The sequence below is a fragment of the Oncorhynchus tshawytscha genome, linkage group LG21 (genome assembly GCF_018296145.1).
Source record: "Oncorhynchus tshawytscha isolate Ot180627B linkage group LG21, Otsh_v2.0, whole genome shotgun sequence".
Taxonomy (NCBI): Eukaryota; Metazoa; Chordata; class Actinopteri; order Salmoniformes; family Salmonidae; genus Oncorhynchus; species Oncorhynchus tshawytscha.
In genome coordinates this window covers 29,720,954-29,740,462 of record NC_056449.1, presented here as the reverse complement: position 1 = coordinate 29,740,462, position 19,509 = coordinate 29,720,954, and positions in this window count along the sequence as shown.

The window sequence follows — 19,509 nt, the reverse complement described above, 5'->3', positions numbered from 1 at the left end:
GGTGTGATAAAACTGATTCAGACACATTTAGGCGATATGTAGTTTGTTGCACAACAACAGGCTACTACCACTCTGCATTGTAACCAATGACGTGGAAACGAGCAGAGCCCCGAGCATCGTTCCAAAGAGAATGTATAATGCCTTACCTGTGTCTCAGCTGCGTGGCTCTCTCTTCATAATCCTTTCCAACGGAAACTTTTCCTCCACTCCAGACAAACGGTCAAAAATAACCTTCACTTGTTTTAGACTTCCCCCTCGAATAGACACTTTGGAACCACCACCCTCACAAATGTTGACAGGGTGGCGCTGAGAGGAGAGGGAGAAAAATATGCTTCTGAATTCTGGGGAAATCGATCATCAAAATGGATCATACAATCTAGTCGGTAATTTTCCTCTCGTTCCAATCAGAAAACAGTAGACGCGACAGATTCAAACGTCTCCACACAAGATCTGATACACACATACACACACACCGCAGACAGGCATTCTCTTGACTGAATGAGCGCGGTGTCCAATCCGAAACGCTGCGCGCGGGAGACGAGAGGGAGCGAACTGTTTTCTAGACGAGGCGCGGGAGCGATAACTCCATTCAGCCCTGAGCATTCCAACGCGCGCTCACGGTGAAGTCAACGGTCATTAGCGGATCATGTGGGCTGCAATCTGCCTTCTGATGCCTTTGGCGGGAAGGTTGATATGATGATGACATGCAAGTCGAAATATTTTAATAAAACAGAAGGACACAAATTTAGACTACGGAAAAAAACGAAGAAAGACATTACAACATGACAAGTAATTTTCTGGAGTTCAGTCTAATGTTGGGTGTGCAAACAAGTCTTAACTTTTTTGGAAAAAGCTTATGCTGGGAATCTTATTCTTGCAGCATTTATTCAACTAAATGAAGTGCTTATAAATAACTGTGCAAAGTTGCTATTGTGTATAGGCATAATTTATCAACACAAAGCCATTCAAGCACCATGGTGTTATAAATGCTTATACAATTGGTCACTATGCCTATACCAGCCTTGATTCAAGATTATATATTTTACAGTTTGGGTTTTATTGACATGTTATAGCCGAGTTATACACCATGTACTGTATTTGGTCATTGTCAGAGGGTAGGTCCACCATGTGTAACAAAACATGACAATAAAGTTTACAATATTATGGGAATTACAATGCATTTCCACACAGTGCTGTAAAGTACTTAAGTACAATTACTTTCAAGTACTAATTAAATAGTTTTTTGGGGTATCTGTACTTTACAATTTATATTTTTGACAACTTTTATTTTTACTTCACTACATTCCTGAAGAAAATAATGTTATTTTTACTCCATACATTCCTGAAGAAAATAATGTTATTTTTACTCCATACATTTTCCATGACATCCAAAAGTCAAATCAAATCACATTGTAGTTATCACATGCGCTGAATAAAACAGCTGTAGACCTGACAGTTGAAATGTTTACTTACCAGCCCCTAACCAGCAGTGCAGTTTAAACTAAATACAGATAAGAATAAGAGATAAAAGTAACAAGTAATTGAAGAGCAGCAGTAAAAAATAACAATAAATACAAGGGGGGCACCGGTTAGTTGATGTAGTATGTACATGTAGTTAGAGTTATTAAAGAGGACAACAGAGAGTGGCAGTGGTGTGGAGAAGTCTGGGTAGCCATTTTACTAGATGTTCAGGAGTCTTATGGCTTGGGGGTGGAAGCTGTTTATAAGCCTCTTGGACCTAGACTTGGCGCTCGGGTGCGTTAGCAAAGAGAACAGTCTATGACTAGAGTGGCTTGGAATCTTTGACAATTTTTAGGGCCTTCCTGGATGGCAGGAAGCTTGATCCCAGTGATGTACTGGGCCGTTCGCACTACCCTCTGTAATGCCTTGTGGTCAGAGGCCAAGGAGTTGCTATACCAGGCAGTGATAAAACCATTCAGGATGCTCTCAATGCTGCAGCTGCAAAACCTTTTGAGGATCTGAGGACCCATGCCAAATCTTTTCAGTCTCCTGAGGGGGAATAGGTTTTGTCAAGCCCGCTTCACAACTGTCTTGGTGTGTTTGGACCATATTAGTTTGTTGGTGATGTGCACACCAAAGAACTTTAAGGTTTCAACCTGCTCCACTGCAGCCCCGTCGATGAGAATGAGGGCGTGGTCGGTCCTCCTTTTTCTGTAGTCCACAATCATCTCCTTTGTCTTGATCGCGTTGAGGGAGAGGTTGCTGTCCTGGCACCACATGGCCAGGTGTCTGATCTCCTCCCTATAGGCTGTCTCGTTGTTGTCGGTGATCAGGCCACTACCACTGTTGTGTCATCGGCAAATTTAATGATGGTGTAGGAGTCGTGCCTGGTTGTGCAGTCATGAGTGAACAGGGAGTACAAGAGGGGGCTGTGCACGCACCCCTGAGGGCCCCTGTGTTGAGGATAAGCGTGAAGGATGTGTTGTTACCTACCCTTACCACCTGGGGGCGGCCCGTCAGGAAGTCTAGAATCTAGTTGCAGAGGTAGGTGTTTAGTCCCAGGGTCTTTAGCTTAGTGATGAGGGCACTATGGTGTAGTTTGCTGAGCTGTAGTCAATAAACAGCATTCTCACATAGGTGTTTATTTTGTCCAGGTGGGAAAGGGCAGTGTGGAGTGCAATAGAGATTGCATCATCTGTGGATCTGTTTGGGCGGTATGCAAATTGGAGTGGGTCCAGGGTTTCTGGAATGATGGTGTTGATATGAGGCATGCTTTGCTTAATATTTTGACTTTTAAATTATTTATACTTTTACTTTTGATACTTAAGTATATTTTAGCAATTACATTTACATTTGATCTTATGTATATTTAGAATCAAATACTTTTAGACTTTTTCTCAAGTATGATTTTACTGTTTGACTTTCACTTTTACTTAAGTAACTTTCTATTAAGGTATCTATACTTTTACTCAAGTATGACAATTGGGTATTTTTTCCACCACTGTTTCCACATAACATGATCATTTGAATAGCCACAGTATCTTCGCCCTTATGTCTGTACTAGCAATGTAGTGCTAGGTATCAACAGCCATTCCAGTAAGTGTTGGAAGCTATAATGAGCTTCAATTGGTCAATAGCACCGCGATGCCGCAGAGTATTTGCATAAAGTTGAGCTTTCTCCAACCTTTGTCTCACCCTGTTTACACTCCCTCATAGATGCTCACATTCCCTGCCCACTTCCCTTCCCTCCATTGAAAATGAATGGCTTCCCAAGTTTCATTGCCTCCTTGACAGCGGATTTCTAAAGGGGACGACAGGGGCGATGAAATATATCATCTCTATATCCAAGATGGCGTAGCAGTCAGACGTATTTGTCCTTCGTCTTGTCGTGTCCCATGTATATATATGTTCATATATTTTTCTTCTCATATCTTTTTATATTTTTCTAAACCCTTACTTCAAAATACTCTCCTGCAACCCGCCTCACCCAATGTGGTGTGAACCTGCTTTTTCTCGAACATTTTTTTCTTTGCCTCTATTACTGGAACCTCTCCAACATAAACTAGCCAGCTAACGGTCATCAGCTAACCTTAGCTCGGAAAGCTCTTGCTAGTTTGTACAACGCGATTCAACCAGAGCATACCGGACCTATTTTTTCTCTCCATATCCCCGGATTCCTATCGCAAGCTCTGAACCTTCTCACCTTCCGACCTTCGCAGCTAACATCCCCTGAATGCTAGTTGTCTAGAGCACAACGGACTGTTGGCTTACGAGGCCCATCGAATACATTCCGAAGCCACTAGCTAGCAGTCAGCCATCCTTTGCTAGCGGTCATCAGCTACCTTTATCCCGGGCAACTCTCGCCAGTCTGTACAGCGTGACTCAAACCAGAGCTAGTCGGACTTATTCTTCTCGATATCTCCGGATTCCTACCGCAAGCTTTTTTAAAACATTTTTTTAAACGTTTTTATTTTAATTTTTTCCATCTGGAATTATAGCAGCTAATGACCCCTGAACGCACAGCCGCTAATCTGCGACCTGCTAGCTGTCTAAAGCACATTGGACTGCTGACTTGAGAGGCCCTTCGGACATATTTCTCCAGCCACTATACATATTTTGCCAATTGGCCTGGTTTACCACACGGAGCCCTGCTGATCAGTTCTGTTAGCCTTTAGCCGTATCCTTATGCTACTCCTCCTCTGTTCCTCCGGTGATGTAGAGGTTAATCCAGGCCCTGCAGTGTCTACCTCCACTCCCATCCCCCAGGCTCTCTCATTTGTTGACTTCTGCAACCGTAAAAGCCTTGGTTTCATGCATGTTAACATTAGAAGCCTCCTCCCTAAGTTTGTTTTATTCACTGCCCTAGCACACTCCACCAATCCGGATGTCCCAGCCATGTCTGAATCCTGGCTTAGGAAGACCACCAAAAACCTTGAAATTTTCATTCCTAACTATAACATTTTCCGACAAGATAGAACTGCCAAAGGGGGCGGTGTCGCAATTTACTGCAAAGATAACCTGCAGAGTTCTGTCTTACTATCCAGGTCTGTACCCAAACAATTTGAGCTTCTATTTCTAAAAATGAACCTTTCCAGAAACAAGTCTCTCACCGTTGCCGCTTGCTATAGACCACCCTCTGCCCCCAGCTGTGCCCTCGACACCATATGTGATTTGATTGCCCCCCATCTATCTTCTGAGCTCGTGCTGCTAGGTGACCTAAACTGGGACATGCTTAACACCCCGGCCGTCCTACAATCTAAGCTTGATGCCCTCAATCTCACACAATTTATCAATGAACCTACCAGATATAACCCCAAATCCGTAAACACGGGCACCCTCATAGATATCATCCTAACTAACTCACCCTCCAAATACACTTCTGCTGTTTTCAACCAGGATCTCAGCGATCACTGCCTCATTGCCTGCATCCGTACTGGGTCTGCTAGCAAACGACCACCCCTCATCACCGTCAAACGCTCCCATAAACACTTCTGCGAGCAGGCCTTTCTAATCGACCTGGCCGGGGTATCCTGGAACTACATTGACCTCATCCCGACAGTAGAGGATGCCTGGTTATTCTTTAAAAGTGCCTTCCTCACCATCTTAAATAAGCATGCCCCATTCAAAAAATGTAGAACCAGGAACAGATATAGCCCTTGGTTCACTCCAGACCTGTCTGCCCTTGACCAGCACAAAAACATCCTGTGGTGTTCTGCATTAGCATCGAATAGTCCCTGTGATATGCAACTTCTCAGGGAGGTTAGGAAACAATATACACAGGCAGTTAGGAAAGCGAAGGCTAGCTTTTTTAAACAGAAATTTGCATCCTGCAGTACAAACTCAAAAAAGATCTGGGACACTGTAAAGTCCATGGAGAATAAGAGCACCTCATCCCAGCTACCCACTGCTCTGAGGCTAGGAAACACTGTTACAACCGACAAATCCACTATAATTGAGAATTTAAATAAGCATTTCTCTACGGCTGGCCATGCTTTCCACCTGGCTACCCCTAACCCAGTCAACTACCCGGTACCCTCCACAGCACCCCGCCCAAGCCCCCACCATTTCTCCTTCACCCATATCCAGATAGCAGATGTTCTGAAAGAGCTGCAAAATCTGGACCTCTACAGATCAGCCGGGCTAGACAATCTGGACCCTCTCTTTCTAAAAATATCTGCCGAAATTGTTGCAACCCCTATTACTAGCCTGTTTAACCTCTCTTTTGTATCGTCTGAGATTCTCAAAGATTGGAAAGCTGCCGCGGTCATCCCCCTCTTCAAAGGGGGAGACACTCTAGACCCAAACTGCTACAGACCTATATCTATCCTACCCTGCATCTCTAAGGTCTTCGAAAGCCAAGTTAACAAACAGATCACCGACCATTTCGAATCCCACCGCACCTTCTCCGCTATGCAATCTGGTTTCTGAGCTGGTCATGGGTGCACCTCAGCCACGCTCAAGGTCCTTAACGATATCATAATCACCATCGATAAGAGACATTACTGTGCAGCTGTATTCATCGACCTGGCCAAGGCTTTCGACTCTGTCAATCACCACGTTCTTATTGGCAGACTCAACAGCCTTGGTTTCTCAAATGATTGGTTTCTCAAATGATTGCCTCAAAAAAAAAAAAAAAATGTAAATGTCGGATCCCTGGATTAGCTGTTGATACCTAGCACTATCTAGCCTGCTTGGTAGCACGCATATGAGGGTGAAGCTAGCGTGGCTATCCAAAATATTGTGTTATGTGGAAACCTTCGATTAGCCTACAAACTCCCGCAGTGTCGACAATGGAAATGCTAGAATCCCAAACTATTCCCCACGCCTAGTCCAACACCCGGGAGAACAACTGGGAAGTGACAGGTAAACAAGCTTTTCTCTGATAACTGTACTCAAATTACTCAAGGGGAGGGAAAATATTGACAACAACATTACTCTATTGAGTGACAGGGGAGGTGGCTGAGACATGAAAATGTTACCAAATTGTGGTCTGCTTGAGTGTTTTTATCAAAGTGAAAGGGTTTGTATGGGAAATAGCTCACCACAGTCACGTGACATTTACAAAATGATATACAGTATTTGGTCATGCCCTTGAATATTATTTTTGGCCATGTATCTGCTTTGCTAAACCAAGTTCTTTATACACGTTTAACTGTATGCCCCAACCACACCCTCTTTGCTGGGCAAGGAAATACCACTGGCACAAACTTCATTTCAACGTCCAGCTTTTATTTACATATGGTTGCCTTGTCAACTAACGTGAATTTAAGTTTAAAAAAACAACATAATTCCCTAATATTTATGACTTTTTGCAAGTCAAATCTCTATTTTTTTGTTAGAATGACATGAAAACAACATTGATTCAACCAGTTTTTGCCCACTGTGCAGCACCTATTCATATTGCCTTCTCCTAATGTCTTCTGTGTATCAGGACCAATAGAAAGACACAGTAACTAACAGCACAGTGAAATTAGCTCGGCAAACTAGGGAGATAATGTTCAAAGTTAGCGTATTGCTTTACACCCAACCAAGCTTTAAATGCATATTTCCCCACGGACACAGAATAATTAAGCTTGATTATTCTGAAACACCTTGTTAAGGAAACCCTGTGGCTGCTTTGATGAAGGTTTAACACTAAAGGAGGGTCTAATACTGGGGAATTAATAGTACCTGATGAAGATGTAAACCTTGGAATTCTAATTAGGCTCCGTGTCAGTTAAAGGGCCATTCTGTTAGATCTAAGTTCCCTTGTGACAGCAACATAGTATAGGCCCACAAACACAGTCCACCTAAATAGGCCACAACAAACATAGAACACAAATAAAATATCTTCTTTAATATATGCAGATTGAGACTTTAAACGAGGAAGGGAAAGAGTGACTAGAGTGTATAAGGAAATAAGAAGAGGAGAGGAGAGGCAGGGGTGCACAGTACATCTCCTGTGGGTAACAACACAGGTGCGCTAGATAACAAAGATGCAAATGAAAGTAGGACTGTAGCTGCTGTGTGTGTGTGTGTGTGTGTGTGTGTGTGTGTGTGTGTGTGTGTGTGTGTGTGTGTGTGTGTGTGTGTGTGTGTGTGTGTGTGTGTGTGTGTGTGTGTGTGTGTGTGTGTGTGTCTACCTGCTACCAACCCCAAAATACATGATGTAAGCTACAACAGTCAGCCTTGTAAAATAAAAACCCCAAAATGGTATGACAGGTTGATGTAAAAACTGTTTCAACCCAGACATCAGACACATGCTGACTGTGTCTGCCTGTGCATCCCTACCTATTCCCTATGGGCCCTCTAAAGTTGTGCACTATAAAGTGATGCACTATATAGGGAATAGTGTGCCATTTGGGACTTAACAATGGTCGGGGGGACTGTAAAGCCGTGATGTCAGCGGTATTAAATCTGCACTGGCCACTTGTCTGCACTAAAGTCCACACAGATAGACATTATCCCTGAGATTATCCCTGTTTTTCTTCTAACCTTCAGGTAGCACAACAAGCTAAAGCTTAGCGTTAAGCTAGCTTATTGCTCAGCCCCAGCCTTATACCTACCCTTCGCCATTAGCGCTTACATGCTAACGCTATACACAGTTTACATATCTCAGCTTACTTAGCACCACCTATAATAAGCATGTAGACCTTTTAGCTATTGCAAGCTAAGGCCTAGCTTGACCCTCGACACTTGTGCTTACCACAGGCTAACAATTAGGCACAAATCATCATCATACCCATCACACCTATTGCCAAGCGCACAAGCTAAAACCACATAATAACCAATTTGCTTATCAAAAGCTAATGTGGCTTAGCGAAGGAGCCTTGAGACTTATTAGCTCCATATACATGAGTTAGTTCTGACTGAGTCTCCGGTGCTATCTTGGCCATTACAAATTGCACAGGGTCAGACATTCCATTTAACCTGGTTCAAGAGTTCCTTAAGACCTACTCATCACAGCCAATCATATCACCATCCTCAAGGGTTAACATACATGGTTCTATGGAAGGTTGTGTGTGTGTGTGTGTGTGTGTATATGCCCGCCTGCGTGTACCTACATGTGTGTGTACTGTATGCATAAGTGTGTGTGTGTGTGTGTGTGTGTGTGTGTGTGTGTGTGTGCCCGCTGAGCCGACAGAGAGAATAAGATGTGTTACACTGTTAATTATAAAATCAATGCTGATTAATTCTCAAAATGCAAATTAGCTCTTTAAAGGACCTCAACTTATAGAATTACTACTGATTAGCAAGCTAAGCACTATCACTGGCCCATGGACACAACCTTGTTAGGCTCCTCTCCTCTCTGTTCCTCTCCTCTCTGTTCCTCTCCTCTCTCTGTTCCTCTCCTCTCTCTGTTCCTCTCCTCTCTCTGTTCCTCTCCTCTCTGTTCCTCTCCTCTCTCTGTTCCTCTCCTCTCTCTGTTCCACTCCTCTCTCTGTTCCTCTCCTCTCTGTTCCTCTCCTCTCTGTTCCTCTCCTCTATGTTCCTCTCCTCTCTCCTCTCCTCTCCTCTCTGTTCCTCTCCTTTCTGTTCCTCTCCTCTCTGTTCCTCTCATCTCTCTGTTCCTCTCCTCTCTTGTCCTCTCCTCTCTCTGTTCCTCTCCTCTCTGTTCCTCTCCTCTCTCTGTTCCTCTCCTCTCCTCTCTGTTCCTCTCCTCTCCTCTCTGTTCCTCTCCTCTTTCTGTTCCTTTCCTCTCTGTTCCTCTCCTCTCTGTTCCTCTCCTCTCTCTGTTCCTCTCCTCTCTGTTCCTCTCCTCTCTCTGTTCCTCTCCTCTCTGTTCCTCTCCTCTCTCTGTTCCTCTCCTCTCTGTTCCTCTCCTCTCTGTTCCTCTCCTCTCTCTGTTCCTCTCCTCTCTCTGTTCCTCTCCTCTCTGTTCCTCTCCTCTCTCTGTTCCTCTCCTCTCTCTGTTCCTCTCCTCTCTGTTCCTCTCCTCTCTGTTCCTCTCCTCTCTCTGTTCCTCTCCTCTCTCTGTTCCTCTCCTCTCTCTGTTCCTCTCCTCTCTGTTCCTCTCCTCTCTGTTCCTCTCCTCTCTCTGTTCCTCTCCTCTCTGTTCCTCTCCTCTCTCTGTTCCTCTCCTCTCTCTGTTCCTCTCCTCTCTGTTCCTCTCCTCTCTCCATATAGTGCTAACATGATGCTTAATTCAATTAAAGCCACTCTGAAGAAAGAAATGAAAAGAAAGTGTAGCATTTCTGGGGCATTTGGTCAAAGAAGGAACTCTGTGAAGTAAATCCTGTTTACAGCACAGCTCAGTGCTAACAGAATCATGTACCCCCAGCAAGCGTGGAAACATACATTATAACACAGCTAAATACTATACACAGTTAGCTTCCCCTCTCTCCCATTATGTTCATACCTCAACCAATGCGTACAAACATCTTCTTTGCCTCTGGTGTGTGTGTGTGTGCTGACATGGTAGTCTAACGCAGCGTTTCCCAAACTCAGTCCTCGGGACCCCAAGGGGTGGATGTTTTGTTTTTTGCCCTAACAATACACAGCTGATTCAAATCATCAAAGCTTGATGACTAGTTGATTATTTGAGTGGGGGGTTCCTCAAAATGAGGTCTCTCCTCACTGTGCTGAGTGTGTGTGTGCATGCGTCCATGTTTGTGAGCATGCATGTGTGTGCGTGTGTGTTTGTGTTGGGGGTAAAAGATCCACAGCACACGTCTGGATGCTTCTAGACAGCTTACAGATCATCAGGGGATGATGAGGAGGGAGGAGAGGTAAAATGGGAGGAGCGAAGGAGGAGGTAGGGGTAAGAATGCTGGAGGGGCAACTGAGGAACAGAGCGCAGCTGGTTTTTAAATGAATTCCCCCCCATTTCCCTCCCTCCCCCTGTTTGTTTCTGCTCAGCAGTTTCCCAGCTGAAAGCTCAGAGGAAGTAAATAGCTGAATACAGCAGTATGGAGGCTTCGCACGGACTGCTCTGCACACACTCCATTTGGGTCATGTGACCAGAAGTAGGCACCTCCAAGTAGGACCCCTGACAGCTGTCTGTTTCTCATGGATTGATGTGAGTCCCCAACGCTCTAAAGTTTAAACTACCTGCTTCTTATGTCCCTCATGACCACTGAGCTGCTCGTCAGCTGCTTAGTTGAATCCGGTGTGTTGGAGCAGGGCTGGAACACAACCCCGAATAGCTAGTAGCTCAGGAGTAGGGTTGACCACCCTTCATTTAGTTAAAGGAGCCAAGGACATTGTCAATTATGTCAAACAGATTAAGAAACAGAGTGATGAACCTAGAGAATCCATTAACAGCTGATGAAGTCCTATCCTATTATTCCAACAAGGCTTCCATTCCCAGAGGTGCAAAAGTGTCAACCAAACAAAGAGAAGTTTCTTTGTGCTAACGAGCGGTGTGATAATTGTCTGGGTGTAGAGAGATTTGATAGTGTGAAAGGTTGGGGGCATTGCAGTGCTGAATTCTTGTATTCTCGGATGCTAATCAACACGTGTCTGCTTCCCCAGTTCAGACACAGAGTCTGCTTCCCCAGTTCAGACACAGAGTCTGCTTCCCCAGTTCAGACACAGAGTCTGCTTCCCCAGTTCAGACACAGAGTCTGCTTCCCCAGTTCAGACACAGTCTGCTTCCCCAGTTCAGACACAGAGTCTGCTTCCCCAGTTCAGACACAGTCTGCTTCCCCAGTTCAGACACAGTCTGCTTCCCCAGTTCAGACACAGTCTGCTTCCCCAGTTCAGACACAGTCTGCTTCCCCAGTTCAGACAGTTCAGACACAGAGTCTGCTTCCCCAGTTCAGACACAGTCTGCTTCCCCAGTTCAGACACAGTCTGATTCCCCAGTTCAGACACAGAGTCTGCTTCCCCAGTTCAGACACAGAGTCTGCTTCCCCAGTTCAGACACAGTCTGCTTCCCCAGTTCAGACACAGAGTCTGCTTCCCCAGTTCAGACACAGAGTCTGCTTCCCCAGTTCAGACACAGTCTGCTTCCCCAGTTCAGACACAGTCTGCTTCCCCAGTTCAGACACAGTCTGCTTCCCCAGTTCAGACACAGTCTGCTTCCCCAGTTCAGACACAGAGTCTGCTTCCCCAGTTCAGACACAGTCTGCTTCCCCAGTTCAGACACAGTCTGCTTCCCCAGTTCAGACACAGAGTCTGCTTCCCCAGTTCAGACACAGAGTCTGCTTCCCCAGTTCAGACACAGTCTGCTTCCCCAGTTCAGACACAGAGTCTGCTTCCCCAGTTCAGACACAGAGTCTGCTTCCCCAGTTCAGACACAGTCTGCTTCCCCAGTTCAGACACAGAGTTTGCTTCCCCAGTTCAGACACAGTCAGCTTCCCCAGTTCAGACACAGTCTGCTTCCCCAGTTCAGACACAGTCAGCTTCCCCAGTTCAGACAGAGGAAAGACAGTGTTTTACTGCAGTAGCACTTCCTACAAGATGTATCATAACTAGTCATGTAGAAAATATTTGTAGTGATATTATAACTGTGGCATTTGAAATATTGCTAAAGTATTTTAGCCACACTCAGTGAAAAGTATATACTGCCTTAAAACACTTTCCATTTCTATAATTGCTATATTTAGTATACTGTATGTACCCATCGTGGTGCTACAGATAGTACATTGGGCAAGTTCCCCCACTGTAATGGCTGTTGGTGGAAGAAGGTGAGGACCAAGGTGCAGCGTGGTATGTGTTCATACGTTTAATAATGGAACTGAACACTGATTAACAAACACAACGAGAACAACCCAAACAGTTCTGTCTGGTGCAGACACAAAAACAGAAAGCAACTACCAACAAACACAGGTGGAATCAGGCTACCTAAGTATGGCTCTCAATCAGAGACAACGATAGACAGCTGCCTCTGATTGGGAACCATACCAGGCCAAACACAGAAATACAAAACATAGAACAAAAACATAGAATGCCCACCCAAACTCACGCACCTGACCAAACCAAAATAGAGACATAAAAAAGGAACTAAGGTCAGAACGTGACACCCACCTACAATGGGAAGCCCTTTCAGCCCTGTCTAGGGAAAATACCTATTCATTCCACTGTTATTATTTGTTATATTTATGTGCAGCATTTTTTGAATCATCAGCAGGAGCAGTAATAACTGTTTAGCTGGTGGTGAAATATCTAGTTGACATATTCATCATCTAATCGACTGAGTCTGTAATCTCCTACTTGGCTGTTCTTGACTGTATCTGAATGCTGTCAGAGGGCCCTTAGAGCATAGACTATGATGGGCTAAGTCTCTCTCTCTCTCACGCATGCACACACACACACACACACACACACACACACACACACACACACACACACACACACACACACACACACACACACACACACACACACACACACACACACACACACACACACACAGACAACCAATGATGGGCCTTGCTTTTCTTTTCAATACATTACTATCAGATTCACTGAGGGGAAAAAGTGAAGAGAGGGGGGAGAGAGAGGGGGAGAGAGAGGGGGAGAGAGGGGGAGAGAGGCTGGCAGGATGGGCTTACTATTTAGAAAGACTGCTCACTTTTTTGTCTCAATCTCACTCTCTTTAAAATCTGCTCTGTTTCTTTAAAATCTGCTCTCTTTCCTTAAAATCTGCTCTCTTTCCTTAAAATCTGCTCTCTTTCCTTAAAATCTGCTCTCTTTCCTTAAAATCTGCTCTCTTTCCTTAAAATCTGCTCTCTTTCCTTAAAATCTGCTCTCTTTCCTTAAAATCTGCTCTGTTTCTTTAAAATCTGCTCTCTTTCCTTAAAATCTGCTCTGTTTCTTTAAAATCTGCTCTCTTTCCTTAAAATCTGCTCTGTTTCTTTAAAATCTGCTCTGTTTCTTTAAAATCTGCTCTGTTTCTTTAAAATCTGCTCTGTTTCTTTAAAATCTGCTCTCTTTCCTTAAAATCTGCTCTCTTTATTTTCAAGTCATCTCAATGTCATAGGAAGAAATGCCATCTACCCACAGCTGTACTCACGGTGCACTTACATAGACCACTGGCATTAGACCCAACCCAGATGCTAACAACTGTAATGGATACAATGAATTCAGGGATACTATGTATTTATTTGAAAAATAGACAGTTTATTTCTCCATTGCAAAACAAAAGAGATCTGGAAGAAATGTTGTTCTCACTATAGGAGGATGAGATTGTAAAACAACAGTAATAAGTGTGTGAGAGAGCATATGCTGATTACTCTGTCTACGGTTTAGCTAACGCTTCAGGAGGAACCCCTGAGGAATGTCTAATGAGGAAAGATTAAGACTCAGTAGGGATGGAACACACACACACACACTCAAAGAGTAAATTAATAATGGCCCTGTGATAATAGTATGAAACTGCTCCCTTGTCTCCTTCACTTCATAGCCACCTTGTTTTGTTAATTTTGCCTGCGTCCAAATTGGCACCCTATTTCCTATGTAGTGCACTACTGTTGTCCAGAGCCCTTGGGATCCCGAGTGGCGCAGCGGTCTAAGGCACTGCATCTCAGTGCTATCTGAGTGCTAGTATCACAACCGGATGTGATTGGGAGTCCCATAGGGCGGCATACAATTGTCCAGCGTCGTCCGGGTTTGGCCGGGGTAGGCCGTCATTGTAAAATAAGAATTGGTTCTTAACTGACTTGCCTAGTTATAAAGGTTAAATAAAAATAACTGATAACTGAGTGGGCTAAACATTCATATCCAATTTCTGTCTGTCTCTGTCTGTCAAGTGAGCAACACTCCTACATGAGAACTTCAATTAATCTCAAGTAGAGAAGTAAGATGTGACAAAACACTGTCAAACACTCCCACCAGTCTCACCCACACACACACTCACACACACACACACACACACACACACACACACACACACACACACACACACACACACACACACACACACACACACACACACACACACACACACACACACACACACACACACACCGAACAAGTCTGTCAGGAATGAACAAAGAGAAATTACACATCCATCACAAAACTATGCTGGGAAAGAGAAAGAGGGCCAGATGCAAAAGAGGGAAAACTATGCTGGGAAAGAGAAAGAGGGCCAGATGCAAGGAAGAGGGAAAACTATGCTGGGAAAGAGAAAGAGGGCCAGATGCAAGGAAGAGGGAAAACTATGCTGGGAAAGAGAAAGAGGGCCAGATGCAAGGAGGAGCTGGGAGGAAAGAAAAAGGAGAAGGGAAAACTATGCTGGCAAAGAGAAAACTATGCTGGGAAAGAGAAAGAGGGCCAGATGCAAGGAGGAGGGAAAACTATGCTGGGAAAGAGAAAGAGGGCCAGATGCAAGGAGGAGGGAAAACTATGCTGGGAAAGAGAAAGAGGGCCAGATGCAAGGAGGAGGGAAAACTATGCTGGGAAAGAGATAGAGGGCCAGATGCAAGGAGGAGGGAAAACTATGCTGGGAAAGAGAAAGAGGGCCAGATGCAAGGAGAAGGGAAAACTATGGTGAAGTAAATGAAGCCTTGTCTTATTTGCATGATCTCAATGAATGTACAATGCATGTAGTAGTGACAGACAGACACGGCAGACATCATATTAGTTAATATGAAAAAAACAGCTGCCTGTGGATTCCTCCAGTCTCACAGGACTGGCACCAAAACTACGTCTGCATCCCAACTAGCACAATGTTCCCTTTATAGTGCACTACCTTTGACCTGGGCCCATAGGGTTCTGTATAGGCAATAGGATGTCTAGGACGCAGATTACCACTGTCTGTATACTGGAGTGTACCATGGTGAATGTCTGGCTAACAGACAGGTGTGTGTGAGAAAGAGACAGACAGTCAGTCCCTGGTTGGAGATACGAGGTGTCAGTTAAACAGGAAAAACTCTCTGCCTTGCCAGTGGACTATAAATAACTGTGACAGGACAGGAATCGAACCCAAGTCACATGTGACTCAAGACCATACTAGTCCACTAAACATAGATCCCTTTACTGCAGTCAAATGACCAAATCACCCTCTAGTGGCCTCAGGGGTGGAATGTTATTAATCATTTTCCTTTTCCATCATTAATAAACATTATTTAAAAAAAATATACAAATAAATGAAAATCCAGTGTTTCTATGTCAAACAGTTTGGTTATCTTTCAGTCTTCTGTTCTATATAAAGTGTAATATTGGGATGCAAACTCTAAATGTAATACATTCAAACTCTGTATCTGACATGGTAAAGGTGTCATCTTTTTTGAATCCTATACCCATGTGTGTGAGGTGTACACTTTTGTTTCAAAGTAGATTTGTTTAAGACTACCAGGAAAAACTGTTGTGACCCTGATTAACCCACTGCAGTAAAAGGCCACTAGCTCTTGACATTCTGGGTAGCACTCCTCTCTGTCTCATTTAACCATTGATATGCAGAAGATGAAGTCAGAATGACATTGATTAGTGCCATCAGAATACATTGTGGTCATGCATACTGAACAGACACACACCTGAATGGTTCAATATGAGGATGGACATTTTCATGTTTAACTGATTGGTGTCTCTGTTTGCAAGGCACATTGGTTTTCTGGAGAGGCAGACCCTGTTACAAGCAGAATTTGCAGAAACACAAACAGGATGTGAGCATGTATGTGTGAGCGTGTGAATACCTGATAATTGCCTCTAGATGTGTTTTGTAGTGCCTATCCACATGTATGTATGTATGTATGTATGTATGTATGTATGTATGTATGTATGTATGTATGTATGTATGTATGTATGTATGTATGTATGTATGTATGTATGTATGTATGTATGTATGTATGTATGTATGTATGTATGTATGTCTGTCTGTCTGTCTGTCTGTCTGTCTGTCTGTCTGTCTGTCTGTCTGTCTGTCTGTCTGTCTGTCTGTCTGTCTGTCTGTCTGTCTGTCTGTCTGTCTGTCTGTCTGTCTGTCTGTCTGTCTGTCTGTCTGTCTGTCTGTCTGTCTGTCTGTCTGTCTGTCTGTCTGTCTGTCTGTCTTGCTGAGTATGTGATTGTGTGCTAAGTATGTGTGTGTGGCCTGGTTTAGTGGCTTTACCCTCATGGAAATATATATTTTCAGTGAGATGTCGTGTGTGTGTGTGTGACTGCTATAAGAGAAAAGCCAGAGATTGCAGAGCAGCTTGGTTATGAAATGGTGAGCATCTCCTTCCATCAACCGCTCTAGAGACAGACAGCTGACTGCCTAGTAGACACCCATAGTAAGTTTGTGTTCTCTATCTTTCTATCATCTAGAAAAAAAAACAATGATAGGGAAATCCCAACAGTTTCTCCTAATCTAGCCAGGCAACGTCATTAAAACCCAACATCAACCAATCATCATCATTAGAATCTAACACCAGCCAATCATCATCATTAGAATCTAACACCAACCAATCAATACCATTAGAACCCCAACCAGAGCCAATCAAGGCACCCTGACTGTGACAGATAGACGTCGACCTCACTGCATGAGTTTTAACCACCATTCCATGACAGTCACTCCTACGCCACATGAAATTACCATCATCATTCTCTACCACAGAAAAACACAAAAAAATGGAAAAAAATCACAACAAACAGCAATATAATGTAATTCATATGAAGTGTTCAATCTGCGAGCAGAGACACAATGAACACTCAGACAATCAATATCTCCCCTTTATTCTTTTCTCCCGTCTCCCATTAATATATTGGAAATGGAGTTAGAAAGATTGATTTGGTACACAGGCGCTACGGGCCAGAAGAAAATTAAATGAAAATGCAAATGAAGGTGTATTGTGTTGTTTTTCATGTGTTGTGTGTGAGATGTTGTCCCTCGAGTGAAGTTGTGCTCTCAGGTCTTTTGTTGTTTGAAATGTAGGGGGGAGAGAGACATATAGAGAGAGAGAACCAGGCTGTGAGAGACGAGCTGGCCCATTGATCCAGTCAGATATGTCAAACAGAAAGACGGAGAGAAAAACACGAACAAGGTTGAAATGCTATTTTAGAACTGAGCAGACAGAAACACACAGTAGACAACCTCTGTCTGACTGCCAGCTGGGACCTCGTGAGAGCAGACATTATCTTGTACCTTAAATTACTGTCTGGTCCTTTTGTTTTGTCAAGGTAAACGTAACATTCAACTGTCGTTATGTCTGAAGGGTTTTCTGTTATGAGAGTCGATGTAGATTTGATGGTACAGAGAACTTCATGGTCTTGTTTGGATGTATGAACCATTTTATATTTTTAACTGTGTGCCTGACCCAGAGATGCTCTTCATATGTGTAACTGTGTGCCCGACCCAGAGATGCTCTTCATATGTTTAACTGTGTGCCCGACCCAGAGATGCTCTTCATATGTGTAACTGTGTGCCTGACCCAGAGATGCTCTTCATATGTGTAACTGTGTGCCCGACCCAGAGATGCTCTTCATATGTTTAACTGTGTGCCTGACCCAGAGATGCTCTTCATATGTTTAACTGTGTGCCCGACCCAGAGATGCTCTTCATATGTTTAACTGTGTGCCCGACCCAGAGATGCTTTTCATATGTTTAACTGTGTGCCCGACCCAGAGACACTTCGGCAACAACAACAACACACAAGCAGCACCATGACCCAGAACAGTCGAGATCAGGGGTGCCCTGACTTTAGTTACATAGAATCTACTTTTTCCCCCCTCTTCCTAATGCGGTCTATCCCCCCTCCCCTGCATGCTGTCAGCTAGCTTAGCATGGTCTGGGTTGGAGCTACTGATTGCCAGCCTCAAGCAGGTGTCCAGGAGATCCTCTGTTAGAGTGGACTCGTATTTTGACTTGAACCCTTAGATGTGTCCAGTCTTGGCTGGTGCTCCATCTATAGTTATGGAGTTATGGACACAAGTTTGTAAATGGGTAACTGAGTGCTATTAATAATGAATGCCACAGAAATGTCCTCACCTAGAGTTTTTCGTTTCAACGATATGATTTTAAGCAGTTCCTCTTTGGCAGTCATATCTTCAAACACTCTTCTGATGAAAATGCACAACTGAGATGTGACGATCACGGCTGTCGACTCGTAAAATTGAAGTGAAAAGAACACGCACTCATACAGTGCCTTGGGAAAGTATTCGGCCCCCTTGAACTTTGCGACCTTTTGCCACATTTCAGGCTTCAAACATAAACATATAAAACTGTATTTTTTGTGAAGAATCAACAACAAGTGGGACACAATCATGATGTGGAATGACATTTATTGGATATTTCAAACTTTTTTAACAAATCAAAAGCTGAAAAATTGGGTGTGCAAAATTATTCATCCCCTTTACTTTCAGTGCAGCAAACTCTCTCCAGAAGTTCAGTGAGGATCTCTGAATGATCCAATGTTGACCTAAATGACTAATGATGATAAATACAATCCACCTGTGTGTAATCAAGTCACCGTATAAATGCACCTGCACTGTGATAGTCTCAGAGGTCCGTTAAAAGCGTAGAGAGCATCATGAAGAACAAGGAACACACCAGGCAGGTCCGAGATACTGTTGTGAAGAAGTTTAAAGCCGGATTTGGATACAAAAAGATTTCCCAAGCTTTAAACATCCCAAGGAGCACTGTGCAAGCGATAATATTGAAATGGAAGGAGTATCAGACCACTGCAAATCTACCAAGACCTGGCCGTCCCTCTAAACTTTCAGCTCATACAAGGAGAAGACTGATCAGAGATGCAGCCAAGAGGCCCATGATCACTCTGGATGAACTGCAGAGATCTACAGCTGAGGTGGGAGACTCTGTCCATAGGACAACAATCAGTCGTATATTGCACAAATCTGGCCTTTATGGAAGAGTGGCAAGAAGAAAGCCATTTTTAAAGATATCCATAAAAAGTGTTGTTTAAAGTTTGCCACAAGCCACCTGGGAGACACACCAAACATGTGGAAGAAGGTGCTCTGGTCAGATGAAACCAAAATTGAACTTTTTGGCAACAATGCAAAACGTTATGTTTGGCGTAAAAGCAACACAGCTCATCACCCTGAACACCCCATCCCCACTGTCAAACATGGTGGTGGCAGCATCATGGTTTGGGCCTGCTTTTCTTCAGCAGGGACAGGGAAGATGGTTAAAATTGATGGGAAGATGGATGGAGCCAAATACAGGACCATTCTGGAAGAAACCCTGATGGA